Source organism: Budorcas taxicolor, chromosome 5, assembly GCF_023091745.1.
Source record: "Budorcas taxicolor isolate Tak-1 chromosome 5, Takin1.1, whole genome shotgun sequence".
Lineage (NCBI taxonomy): Eukaryota > Metazoa > Chordata > Mammalia > Artiodactyla > Bovidae > Budorcas > Budorcas taxicolor.
This window is the reverse complement of record NC_068914.1, coordinates 24,383,573-24,395,993: the sequence shown is the minus strand read 5'-3', so window position 1 is coordinate 24,395,993 and position 12,421 is coordinate 24,383,573.

Sequence of the window (12,421 nt, the reverse complement as noted above, 5' to 3'; positions counted from 1 at the left end):
AATTTCATGGTTCACGTATTGCTGAAGCCTGGCTTGGAGAATTTTGAGCATTATTTACTAGCGTGTGAGATGAGTGCAACTGTGCAGTAGTTTGAGCATTCTTTGGCATTCCCTTTCTTTGGGATTGAAGTGAAAACTGACTTTTTCCAGTCCTGTGGCCATTGCTGAGTTTTCCAAATTTGCTGGTGTATTGAGTGCAACACTTTCAAAGCATCATCTTTCAGGATTTGAAATAGCTCAACTGGAATTCCATCACCTCCACTAGCGTTGTTCATAGTGATGCTTTCTAAGGCCCATTTGACTTCACATTCCAGGATGTCTGGCTCTAGGTGAGTGATCACACCATCATGATTATCTGGGTCATGAAGATCTTTTTTGTATAGTTCTGTGTATTCTTGCCACCTCTTCTTAATATCTTCTTCTTCTGTTGGGTCCATACCATTCCTGTCCTTTATCGAGCCCATCTTTGCATGAAATGTTCCCTTGGTATCTCTAATTTCCTTGAAGAGATCTCTAGTCTTTCCCTTTCTGTTGTTTGACTCTATTTCTTTGCTTGATCGCTGAGGAAGGTTTTCTTATCTCTCTTTGCTATTCTTTGGAACTCTGCATTCAGATGCTTATCTTTCCTTTTTCCCTTTGCTTTTCGCTTCTCTTCTTTTCACAGCTATTTGTAAGGCCTCTGAGACAGCCATCTTGCTTTTTTGCATTTCTTTTCCATGGGGATAGTCTTGATCCCTGTCTCCTGTACAATGGCATGAATCTCCACCCATAGTTCATCAGGCAGTCTGTCTATCAGATCTAGTCTCTTAAATTTGTTTCTCACTTCCACTGTATAATCATAAGGGATTTGATTTAGGTCATACCTGAATGGTCCTGTGGTTTTCTCCACTTTCTTCAATTTAAGTCTGAATTTGGTAATAAGGAGTTCATGATCTGAGCCACAGTCAGCTCCCAGTCTTGTTTTTGCTGACTGTATAGAGCTTCTCCATCTTTGGCTGCAAAGAATATAATCAATCTGATTTCAGTGTTGACCATCTGGTGATGTCCATGTGTAGAGTCTTCTCTTGTGTTGTTGGAAAAGGGTATTTGCTATGACCAGTGCATTCTCTTGGCAAAACTCTATTAGCCTTTGCCCTGCTTCATTCCATATTTCAAGGCCAAACTTGCCTGTTACTCCAGGTGTTTCTTAACTTCCTACTTTTGCATTCCAGTGCCCTATAATGAAAAGGACATTATTTTGGGGTGTTTGTTCTACAGGTCTTGTAGGTCTCCATAAAACCGTTCAAGTTCAGCTTCTTCAGCGTTATTGGTTGGGGCAGAGGCTTGGATTACCGTGATATTGAATTGTTTGTCTTGGAAACGAACAGAGATCATTTTGTCATTTCTGAGATTGCATCCAAATACTGCATTTCAGACTCTTTTGTTGACCATGATGGCTACCCCATTTCTTCTACAGGATTCTTGCCCACAGTAGTGGATATAATGGTGATCTGAGTTAAATTCACCCATTCCAGTCCATTTTAGTTCACTGATCCCTAGAATTTCAACATTCACTCTTGCCATCTCCTGTTTGACCACTTCAAATTTTCCTTGATTCATGGACCTGACATCCCTGGTTCTTATGCAGTATTGCTCTTTACAGCATTGGACCTTGCTTCTATCACCAGTCACATCCACAACTGGGTATTATTTTTGCTTTGGCTCCATTACTTCATTCTTTCTGGAGTTATTTCTCCATTGATATCTAGTAACATATCGGGCATCTACCGACACGGGGAGTTCCTCTTTCAGTATCCTATCATTTTGCCTTTTCATACTGCTCATGGGGTTCTCAAGGCAAGAATATTGAAGTGGTTTGCCATTCCCTTCTCTAGTGAACCACATTCTGTCATAATTCTGTTATAATTAGAGAAACAGAAATCAAAATTACAATAAGGTATTATCTCAGACTAGTCAGAATACCCAAAATAAAAATGTCTACCATGAACAAATGCTGGAGAGGGTATGGAAAAAGGGGAAACTGTTGGTGGGAATGTAAATTGATGAGGTCACTATGGAGACGAGTATGTTGTTATTGTTCAGTCACTAGGTTGTGTTTGCCTCTGTCACCCCATGAACTGCAGCACACCAGGTTGCCCTTTGCTATCTCCTTGAGATTGCTTAAACTCATGTTTATTGAGTCAGTGATGCCATCCAATCAGCTCATCCTCTGTCAACCCCTTCTCCTCTTGCCCTCAACCTTTCTAGCATCAAGGTCTTTTCCAATTACTTGGCTCTTTGCATCAGGTCGCCAAAGTGCTAGAGCTTCAGCTGCAGCATCAGTCTTTCCCATGAATATTCAGGGTTGATTTTCCTTAGGAATGGCTGGTTCGATCTCCTTGCTGTCCAATGGATTCTCAGGGGTCTTCTTCAGCACTGCAGTTTGAAAGAATCAATTCTTCAGCACTCAGTCTTTTTTTATGGTCCAATCCTCACATCCGTACATGGAGACCAGAAAAACCGTAGCTTTGACTATACAAACCTTTGTCCAAAAAGCAATGTCTCTGCTTCTTAATATTCTGTCTAGGTTTGCCATAGCTTTCCTTCCAAAGAGCAAACATCTTTTAATTTCATGGCTGCAGTCACTGTCTGCAGTGATTTTGGAGCCAAGGAAAACAAAATATGTCATTTTTTCCCCATCTATTTGCCATGAAGTGATAGGACCAGATGCCGTGATCTTAATTTCTTGAATGCTGAGTTTTAAGCCTACTTTTTCACTTTCCTCTTCATCAAGAGGCTCTTTAGTTCCTATTCACTTTCTTCCATTAAAGATATATCATATATATGAGTTTGTTGATGTATCTTCCAGCAATCTTGGTTTTACCTTGTGAGTCATCCAGCCCAGCATTTCACATGATGTACTCTGCATATAAGTTAAATAAGCAGGGTGACAATATGCAACCTTTATGTACTCCTTTCACAATTTTGAACCGGTCCTTTTTCCATGTCCAGATTTAACTGTTGCTTCTCGATCTGCATACAGGTTTCTCAGCAGGCAGACAAAGTGGTCTGTTATTCCCATCTCTTTAAGAATAGTCCACAATTTGTTGTGACCCACACAAAGACTTTAGCATACTCAATGAAGCAAATTTTTTTTTTTGAATCATCAACAAAAAAGTGACAGAATGATCTCAGTTCATTTACTAGGCAAACCGCCTAACATCACAGTAATCTAAGTCTATGTCCCAACCACTAATGCCAAAGAAGATCAAGTTCAGCAGTTCTGTGAAGATCTACAAGACCTCCTAGAACTAACACCAAGAACAAGATGTCCTCTTCATTATAGGGGACTGGAATGCAAAGGCAGGAAATCAAGGGATACCTGAAGTAACATGCAAGTTTGGCTTTGAAGTATAAAATGAAGCAGGACAAAGGATAACAGAGTTTTGCCAAGAGGATGCACTGGACATAGCAAACATCTTCTTTCAACAACACAGAGATGACTGTACACATAGACATCGCAAGATGATCAATACCAAAATCAGATTGATAATATTATTTGCAGCTGAAGATGAAGAAGCTCTATACAGTCAGCAAAACAAGCTCTGGAGCTGACTGTGGTTCAGATCATCTGCTCAAATTGAAGAAAGTAGGTAAAGCCACTAGACCATTCAGGTATGACTTAAATCAAATTCGTTATGATTATGCAGTGGAGGTGACAAATAGATTAAAGGTACTAGATCTGGTAGACACAGTGCCTGAAGAGCTATGGCTGGAGGTTTGTAGCACTGTACAGGAGGTGATGGCTAAAACCATTCCCAAGAAAAAGAAATGCAAAAGGCAAAGTTGTTGTCTGAGGAGGCCTTACAAATAGCTGAGAGAAGATGAGAAGTAAAAGGCAAAGGAGAAAGAGAAAGATAAACCCAACTGAATGCAGAATTCCAGAGAAGAGTAAGGAGAGATTTTTAAAAAAAGACTTCCTAAGTGAACAATGCAAAGAAATAGAGGAAAACAATAGAATGGGAATGACTAGAGATCTCTTCGAGAAAATTGGAAATACCAAGGGAATATTTCATGCAAAGATGGCTACAATAAAGGGCAAAAATAGTAAGGACCTAACAGAAACAGAAGATATTAAGAAGATGTGGCAAGAATATACAGAAGTGTACAAAAGAACTCTTAGTGACCCAGATAACCATGACGGTGTGATCACTCACCTAGAGCCAGACATCCTGGAGTGTGAAGTCAAGTGGGCTTTATGAAGCATTACTATGAACAAAGCTAGAAGAGGTGATGGACTTCCAGCTGAGCTATTTCAAATCCTCAAAGATGATGCTGTGAAAGTGCTGCTCTTATTATGCCAGCAAATTTGGAAATCTCAGTAGTGGCCTCATGCCAGGGGCCAGCGTGAGGAACTCCGCTCATGGCAAAGGTCATGAGGAAGGAGGCTTGGCATACGCAAAGGTGTGATCAAGCCTCAGGAAACCCCCTGTTCCCGAGCATCTACCTCAAAACCAGAGTCTGTTTTATGCTCTCCCCCATAACCGTTTCTCTCGGAGAAGGAGTAAACGTGCAGCTCCAAGGCAATAAAAATTCCTGGGCGTGACAAGAGTGTTTCAGCTTAGGGGCTACTCTGAACGTTATCTAGCCCACCTGTATAGGTTCGTCTGGCCACATGTGATTGTTTACAGCCTCCCAACCTGAGAGGCATGAGATGTTTTAGACTTACTAAAGGCAAATTCTTTTGAGGAGTTGGAAATTATTAGTATAGTGGGTTGGTTAGGAATTATATTGGTGAAGGGTTTTTCATTTGTTGTGTCAATAATTGCTGCTAATTCCCTGCCCTGGGTGGGACAAGGATGTCTCAGGTCAAACCTCTCTGCTGACAGACTAGCTTGTGTGACAGGATTATCCATACTCCTGCCACTACGCACATGATTGTTTACTACCTCCAACTATAAACAGCACAGAGAGTTTTGGAGTATTTTGAGAGTCTTAATTAGCATAGGGCTTTTTCTTCTTGTTGAGTCAATGATTGCCGCCAGGCCTCCACATCCTTAGGCACCTGGGAATATATTAATCAATGTATTTGGAATATAGAAAAGGAAATATAGTAGTTTTTAAGGTTAGCAATACTAGACTTTTTGAGTTAATGAATTTTCTCTTTTGTAATAGATCACTGTACTTTGTTATAAATCACTGTGTCCTTGCTATGTAAAAATGTAGCTTTATCACTATCTTAAGACTAAATAGATCTTAACGGGAACATTGGTGAAAGGATTTTTATTTGTTGGGCTGATGTTTGCTGCTAAATCTCCATATTCCCTGCCCTTATAATGAATATAACTAGCATATAGGAGAAATAAGCATTAACCTTTAAGCATATAGAAGAAATAAGTATTAACCTTTAAGATTAATCATGTTAACCTTGGGGTAAATAAATTCCTTTATTGATTGTAACTCACTACACCCTCACCCTATAGGAATGTAACTTTATTTGGAGGGTGGTGCCTGGTTTAAGAAAAAACACCCTTGGAAAAAAATAAGTTTTTGGTTATCAGAAAGAAAGGATCATAAAATCCCTAAGACCTTTTTATGCAAAGCACCTGATTTTGATAAGGGTCAGGACTGCTGACCCCCGCATGACTCTGTATTGATCCCTATATGTAACAAAAGATATATAAGCAAACCCAAAAATAAAGAAATCGGATCAGTTTCCAGAAAGACTGATTCCCCCATGTCGTTTCTTTCTTGCTCCCTCTTTTTCTGGCTGAATTCCCATCTGGAGCATGGATTCTATTCCACGTAATCCAAGTTATTCAGCCTCTTTTTCTCCACTAATATTCCTACTACACTATCCACTTCTAATCTCTCTATATATCTGTAATTAAATATGTATTTTTCAAAGGACACCGACGCCTTCCCCACCTTCGAATTCCCTGGATCCACTGGGGCTGGACCCCGGTAGCCTCAGGACTGCATAAGATCAGTTTTCATTACAGTCTCAAAGAAAGGCAATGCCAAACATGCTAACAAGATTATGCTCAAAATCCTTCAAGCTAGGCTTCAACAGTAAATGAACTGAGAACTTTCAGATGTACAAGCTGGATTTAGAAAAGGTAGAGGAAGCAGAATTCAATAACCAACATATCCTGGAGAATAGTATGGAGGTTCCTTAAAAACTAAAAAGATTTGCCATATGACACAGCAATGCAACTCCTGGGACTATATATTCAGAAAAAATTAATATGCATTTAGTTTATTATTTAAATATACACATCAACATTATGAAATTATCTTTAGGATATATTTACCTATACAGATTTATGTATAAATGCTCATAACTTAGAATAAGCCAAATATATTAATATTTATGTATATATTTCTCATTTTGTTCTAGAAATATGGTGAATTCTGATGATCTAACATGAATAGACTGCCAGATATTTCTCCAGCAACATTGAGTTCATCTGGGATCAGCAGATAATTGCAATTCAAGATCTGTCACCATGACTAGCCATGTGCGAGTATGCCGTGTCAAGGGCAGAAGATGTTTTCATAGAGGAGAAAGTAAGTTGGGAGGGCTTTAGTAAACATAAAGTCCATGGCTTTTAATTGGCTTAGTCTTTACCCAGAAAGTAGTCTTTCTTCTTTCTTTTAGGTTCTACTATTGTCACAGGTCATGCGAGCTATCCCTTCTTATCTTTCAACTCTATGTAATTGATGTTTCTGCATAGTAATTTGTTACAATTCTATGGATTTCTTGCAAGTTTACCCTTCTTGAGCAAACATTACTTGGTCATAACATATTAATGAAATATTGGTTTTACTTACTTATATTTTTATTGAAATTTTTTGCCTCTTGAGTTTATGGTAGAAACTCTTCTATAATTTTTATGTATTGAAAATCCTCAGATTTGATAAAACTTGGGGGCAAAGAGCTATAGCCAGAGGATTTTTGTTATTTTTCAGTCCTCTGAAATTTGCTGTAATATTGGTGCCTAACATTGGAAGAGGCCCTGATGCTGGGACGGATTGGGGGTGGGAGGATGAGATGGCTGGATGGCATCACTGACTCGATGGACATGAGTCTGAGTGAACTCCTGGAGTTGGTGATGGACAGGGAGGCCTGGTGTGCTGCAATTCATGGGGTTGCAAAGAGTCGGACATGACTGAGTGACTGAACTGAGCTAGACTGAACTGAGCTAGACTGAACTGAACTAGACTGAACTGAAAGATTTAGAAAAAATTCATCAGCAAAATCATCTAGACCAGACATTTCTTTTGTGTCTGTGTGTGTCTATGTGCAAACTTACTGTGTCAGCAAAAGCTTAAATGTCTTCAATATCAATTTGTAAATACTAGAGAGTCTCAGAAAAGCCCACATCTGCCTGGTTTAAATTGATTAGACTATTTTGGAAAAAAAAAATTTTGACATTTTCTAGTGAAGCTAAACATTTATAAACCGACTCAGCAAAATCACCATCAGGAAATTTTCAAATACATCTCTTGTTTATGTGCACTGGGAAAAATGAACAAAAATAGTCACAGCAATGTTTTCTCCAATTGCAAACCTGGAAATGCCGAAAATGTTTATTAATAACATTTGGGAACCAAATAATCACATAATGAAATAACATATAGCAACAGACAACAAAAAATCACAGATACATAAAACAAGAATTGAAATTCATAAACATAATACTAAACAAAAGAAACAAGAAATAAAGAATTTGGACAGGTCCATATAAAATTCTATTCCTATAATATGCAAAACTATAATGTTAAGGATCCAGTTATACATACAAAGATAGTAAATAAAAACAAAGGAATGGCTATTACGTAAGGCAAAATAATCTTTAATTTTTAGAGAGGCCAAAGTATTTGCATAGGGAACAATAAACGGGAAGTGTCTGGAGGGTTCGCAATGTAGTTTTTCTTCACTTGGTTGGAGCTACAAATCTATTATCCTTATACATAAAAAAACGCCCAAACACTGAACTCTCTATTAGGTATATGAAGTATTTCATCATAAACAATAGAAGAATAAAGAGCAAAGACAGATGCAAACAGTTCAAATTTCTGGCTTTGGTTTGCAACAGGGAAGCTTACTTTAGTATTCCTCAGGGTGAATAAGGAACAGAGAGTTATGCACCTGAGGGTGAATAAGGATCCTGGCCCACTCATTGAGGGTCAAATACCTATAAATATACATGGATATTTTTAAATATACATTACTTTCATGGAAATAAGATTTAAAAATTGAAAATGTTTATCCCCATCTATTGAGAGTGCTTGTAGAGGAAAGATGGCATGGAGCTATATGAAAATGGTTTAAAGATGTGAGCAAAAAAATAAAAGATTTTAGACATATGATTACTTATATAAAAGTAACCCTGTATGCGAGACAGCAAAAGAGACACAGATGTATAGAACAGTCTTTTGGACGCTGTGGGAGAGGGAGAGGGTGGGATGATTTAGGAGAATGGCATTGAAACATGTATAACATCATATATGAAATGAATCGCCGGTCCAGGTTTGAGGCGTGATACAGGATGCTTTGGGCTGGTGCACTGGCATGACCCAGAGGGATGCTATGGGGAGGGAGGTGGAAGAGGGTTTCAGGATGGGGAACATGTGTACACCCGTCGTGGATTCATGTTGCTGTATGGCAAAACCAATGCAATCCTGTAAAGTAATTAGCCTCCAATTAAAATAAATAGATTTATATTAAAAAAAAACTCTGAGAAAACTTTGTGAAATAAAGTTAACATTAAAATTTGTCAATTATAGAGATGTAAGATAAAATTCAGAAACTTGTAGCTAAGATGAATACAATTAACTGATGGAATATGTATGAAACAAAGTCTTCTTTTGATGTACATTTTGTAATTAATTACTCTACAAAGGATTGCACCAAAAAGCTTAGTATTCTTGTGTGTTATAACACTCCAGAGATGCCTTGTTCTCCTTTTGTTCTAATAAAAATACCATCGGCATCACATGATAGTATTTAAAGAATTAATATTAATGACTATTTAAACTCATTCATCATTTATTCTAATCAATTACAGATAATTAAAGGTACCTATAATTTACTACTTGTGTTGTTTAGATGCTCAGTCATGTCCAACTCTTTGCAACCCCATGAACTGCAACATACCAGGCTTCCCTGTCCTTCACCATTTCCTGGGGTTTGCTCAAACTCGTGTCCATTGGGTCAGTGTCATCCCCTTCTCCTCCTTCGTTCAATCTTTCCAGCATCAGAATCTTATCTAATGAGATGGCTCTTTGCATCTTGTGGCCAAAGTATTGGAGCTTCAGCATCAGTATCAGTACTTCCAATGAATATTCAGGGTTGATTTCCTTTAGGATGGACTGGTTTGATCTCCTTGCAGTCCAAAGGACTTTCAAGAGTTATCTCCAACACCACAGTTCAAAGGTATCAGTTCTTCAGCATTCAGCCTTTTTTATTGTCCAGTTCTCACATCTGTACATGACTACAGGAAAACCATACCTTTGACTATATGGACATTTGTTGGTAAAGTAATGTCTCTGATTTTATATGCTGTCTAGTTTTGCCATTGCTTTACCTCCAAGGAGCAAGTGTCTTTTAATTTCAAGGCTGCCCAGTCACCGTCTACAGTGGTTTTGGAGTTCAAGAAAATAAAGTCTGTCAGTGCTTCCCGTTGTTTCCCCATCTATTTCCCATGAAGTGATAGGACCAGATTCCATGATGTTAGTTTTTTGAATGTTGAGTTTTAAGCCAGCTTTTTCACTGTCCTCTTTCACCTTCATCAAGAGGTTCTATAATTCCTCTTTGCTTTCTCTAATTAAAGAGGTATCATCTGCATATATGAGGTTATTGGTATTTCGCTCACAATCTGGATTCCAGCTTCTGCTTCATCCAGCATGGCATTTCACATGATGTACTCTGCACATAAATAAAATAAGTAAGGTGACAATATATAGCCTTGATGTGCACCTTTCCCAATATTGAACCAGTCCATTGTTCCATGTCCGGTTTTAACTGTTGATTCTTGATCTGCATACAGGTTTCTCAGAAGGCAGGTAAGGTGGTCTGGTATTCCCATCTCTTTAAGAATTTTCCATAGTTTGCTGTGGTCTATGCAGTCAAAGTCTTTAGTATAGTCAGTGAAGCAGAGGTATATGTTTTTCTGGAATTCTCTTGCTTTTTCTATGATCAAACAGATGTTGGCAATATGATCTCTGCTTCCTCTGCCTTTTCTAAATCCAGCTTGTATATCTGTAAATTCTTGGTTCACATATTGTTGAAGCCTAGCTTGAAGGATTTTGAGCACTACTTTGCTAGTGTGTGAAATGAGTGCAATTGTGCAGTAGTTTGAGTATTCTTTGGCATTGGCCCTTCTTTGGGACTAGAATGAAAACTAAACTTTTTCAGTCCTGTGGCCACTGCTGTGTTTTCAAAATTTTCTGGCATACTGAGTGCTGCACTTTCACAGCATCATCTTTTAGGATTTGAAATAGCTCATAATTTACTTCTAGTAAGCTAGTAAATACAGGCTTCAGTGGAGAATACTGTACATATACCTACTGTGCCTTATTCTTTCTGACATTAAAACAGATCAAAATGGGACATAATCTAAATTCTTAGTGTTTTATGTTAATACTTGTTTAGAGAAATTGTTACTCTCCTTATACTCAGATATACTAATTTATACTTAAAATGTAAAGATTATTTCCCTAGAAAATGATTAATAATCATTTTATCTGATTAATAATTAAATAGTTAAATTTTGATTCTCTCACACAGTCTGAAGTGAGGGGGCTTCCCCAGGGTCTCAGCAGGTAAATAATCCTCTTGTAATGCAGGATACGTTCTTAGGTCAAGATGATCCCCTGGAGAAGGGATAGGCTACCCACTTGAGTATTCATGGTTTTCCCTGGTGGCTCAAATGGTAAAGAGTCTGCCTGCAATGAAGTAAACCTGGATTTGATCCCTGGGTTGGGAAGATCCCCTGGAAGAGGACATGGGAATCCACTCCAGTATTCTTGCCTGGAGAATCCCCATGGACAGAGGAGCCTGGTGGACTAAAGTTCATGGGGTCACAAAGATTAGGACATGACTGAGTGTCTAAGCAGAAAAGCAGACACAGGAGACATGGGTTGATTCCTGGATTGCGAAGATCCCCTGGAGGAGGAAAATTGCAACCCACTCCAGTATTCTTGCCTGGAAAATCCTATGGGCAGAGGAGCCTTAATTGCTACAGTTCATAGACAGGGTTGCAAAGAGTCAGACATGACTGAATGACTAAGCACAAAATCTTAAAAGAACAAATCTGATTTTAGCTCAATTCGTAACTTACTATCAACCGAGCTAGTTGATGATGAGATCTCTGTATTCTAACTCTTGGAAGAATTTCATTAGCATCATTTGGTTCATCTTGTAAATGTTTAACTGTATGTAAGAATTATTTTCAATTATTTAAATCTAAAAATTTACAAGCTTGACTTATTTTCAAGTTATGATTTCAAAGCTTGTCTCTGGCTCTTGGTGAAGTCTTTCTCAACACCTTAAATTTGCTTTCTGACATGTAAAACTAGTAGTTTAGAAAGCACTGACTTTAGACTTGGTTTTGCCCAAGTTATGAGAAGAACATTTTTCCCTCTAAAAGTATGTAATTATAACTTCTTACAAAGAGTAATGGCTTTTTAACTTCATACACCAAGATTAAAACTTGGGACAGTTTATTTTACTTCAATTCACTTTATTAGGTTGATTTTTTAATAAAAATTAACTGGACCAATTTAGTTACCTCTGCATTATCCCACTCCATTCCCTGAACAAAGATATGAATTCAAGTCTTAACTGATTTAGGTTAGCCTCAGTTTTCATCTAGTCTCAAATCCTACAAATACCAATTCTCTTCTAACTCTCTAAAAGAATATACATGCACACCACATATGCAAAATGAAAATTAAAATGCTATGCATATTTTAAAAATTATCCTTAAGCTATGTCAAACAACTGTTGATTTGAATGTAGAATATTTTTATTTTCAAAATTCACTATTCTAGTGGCAAATAAACCTAGCTGGGTCTCCACTGGGATATTTCAGGCTTTATGTCACTATCTTAAACAAGTGAAGCCACAAACACCTAGAAAATGTACTTCTACAACAGGTATATATATAAAAAAAAGATTTACCGTATCTAATTTAGCAGCCTAAGCTGTTTTGAACTTTAGTGTGGAAATAGTATGTATTATGGCAAAACTTTACACAGACAGCTCAATTATTTTGTTTGTAGTTACTTTGGTAAGCATTTTTCAATAAAAATAATTATGCTTTAATTGTAAAAGAAAACTTCAGAACCCTATTTTACATATTATCCATGAATCTTAAACATTACAGACATGATAATAAAAACTAGAGTTTTCAATTTTTTTTCAATTGTAAAA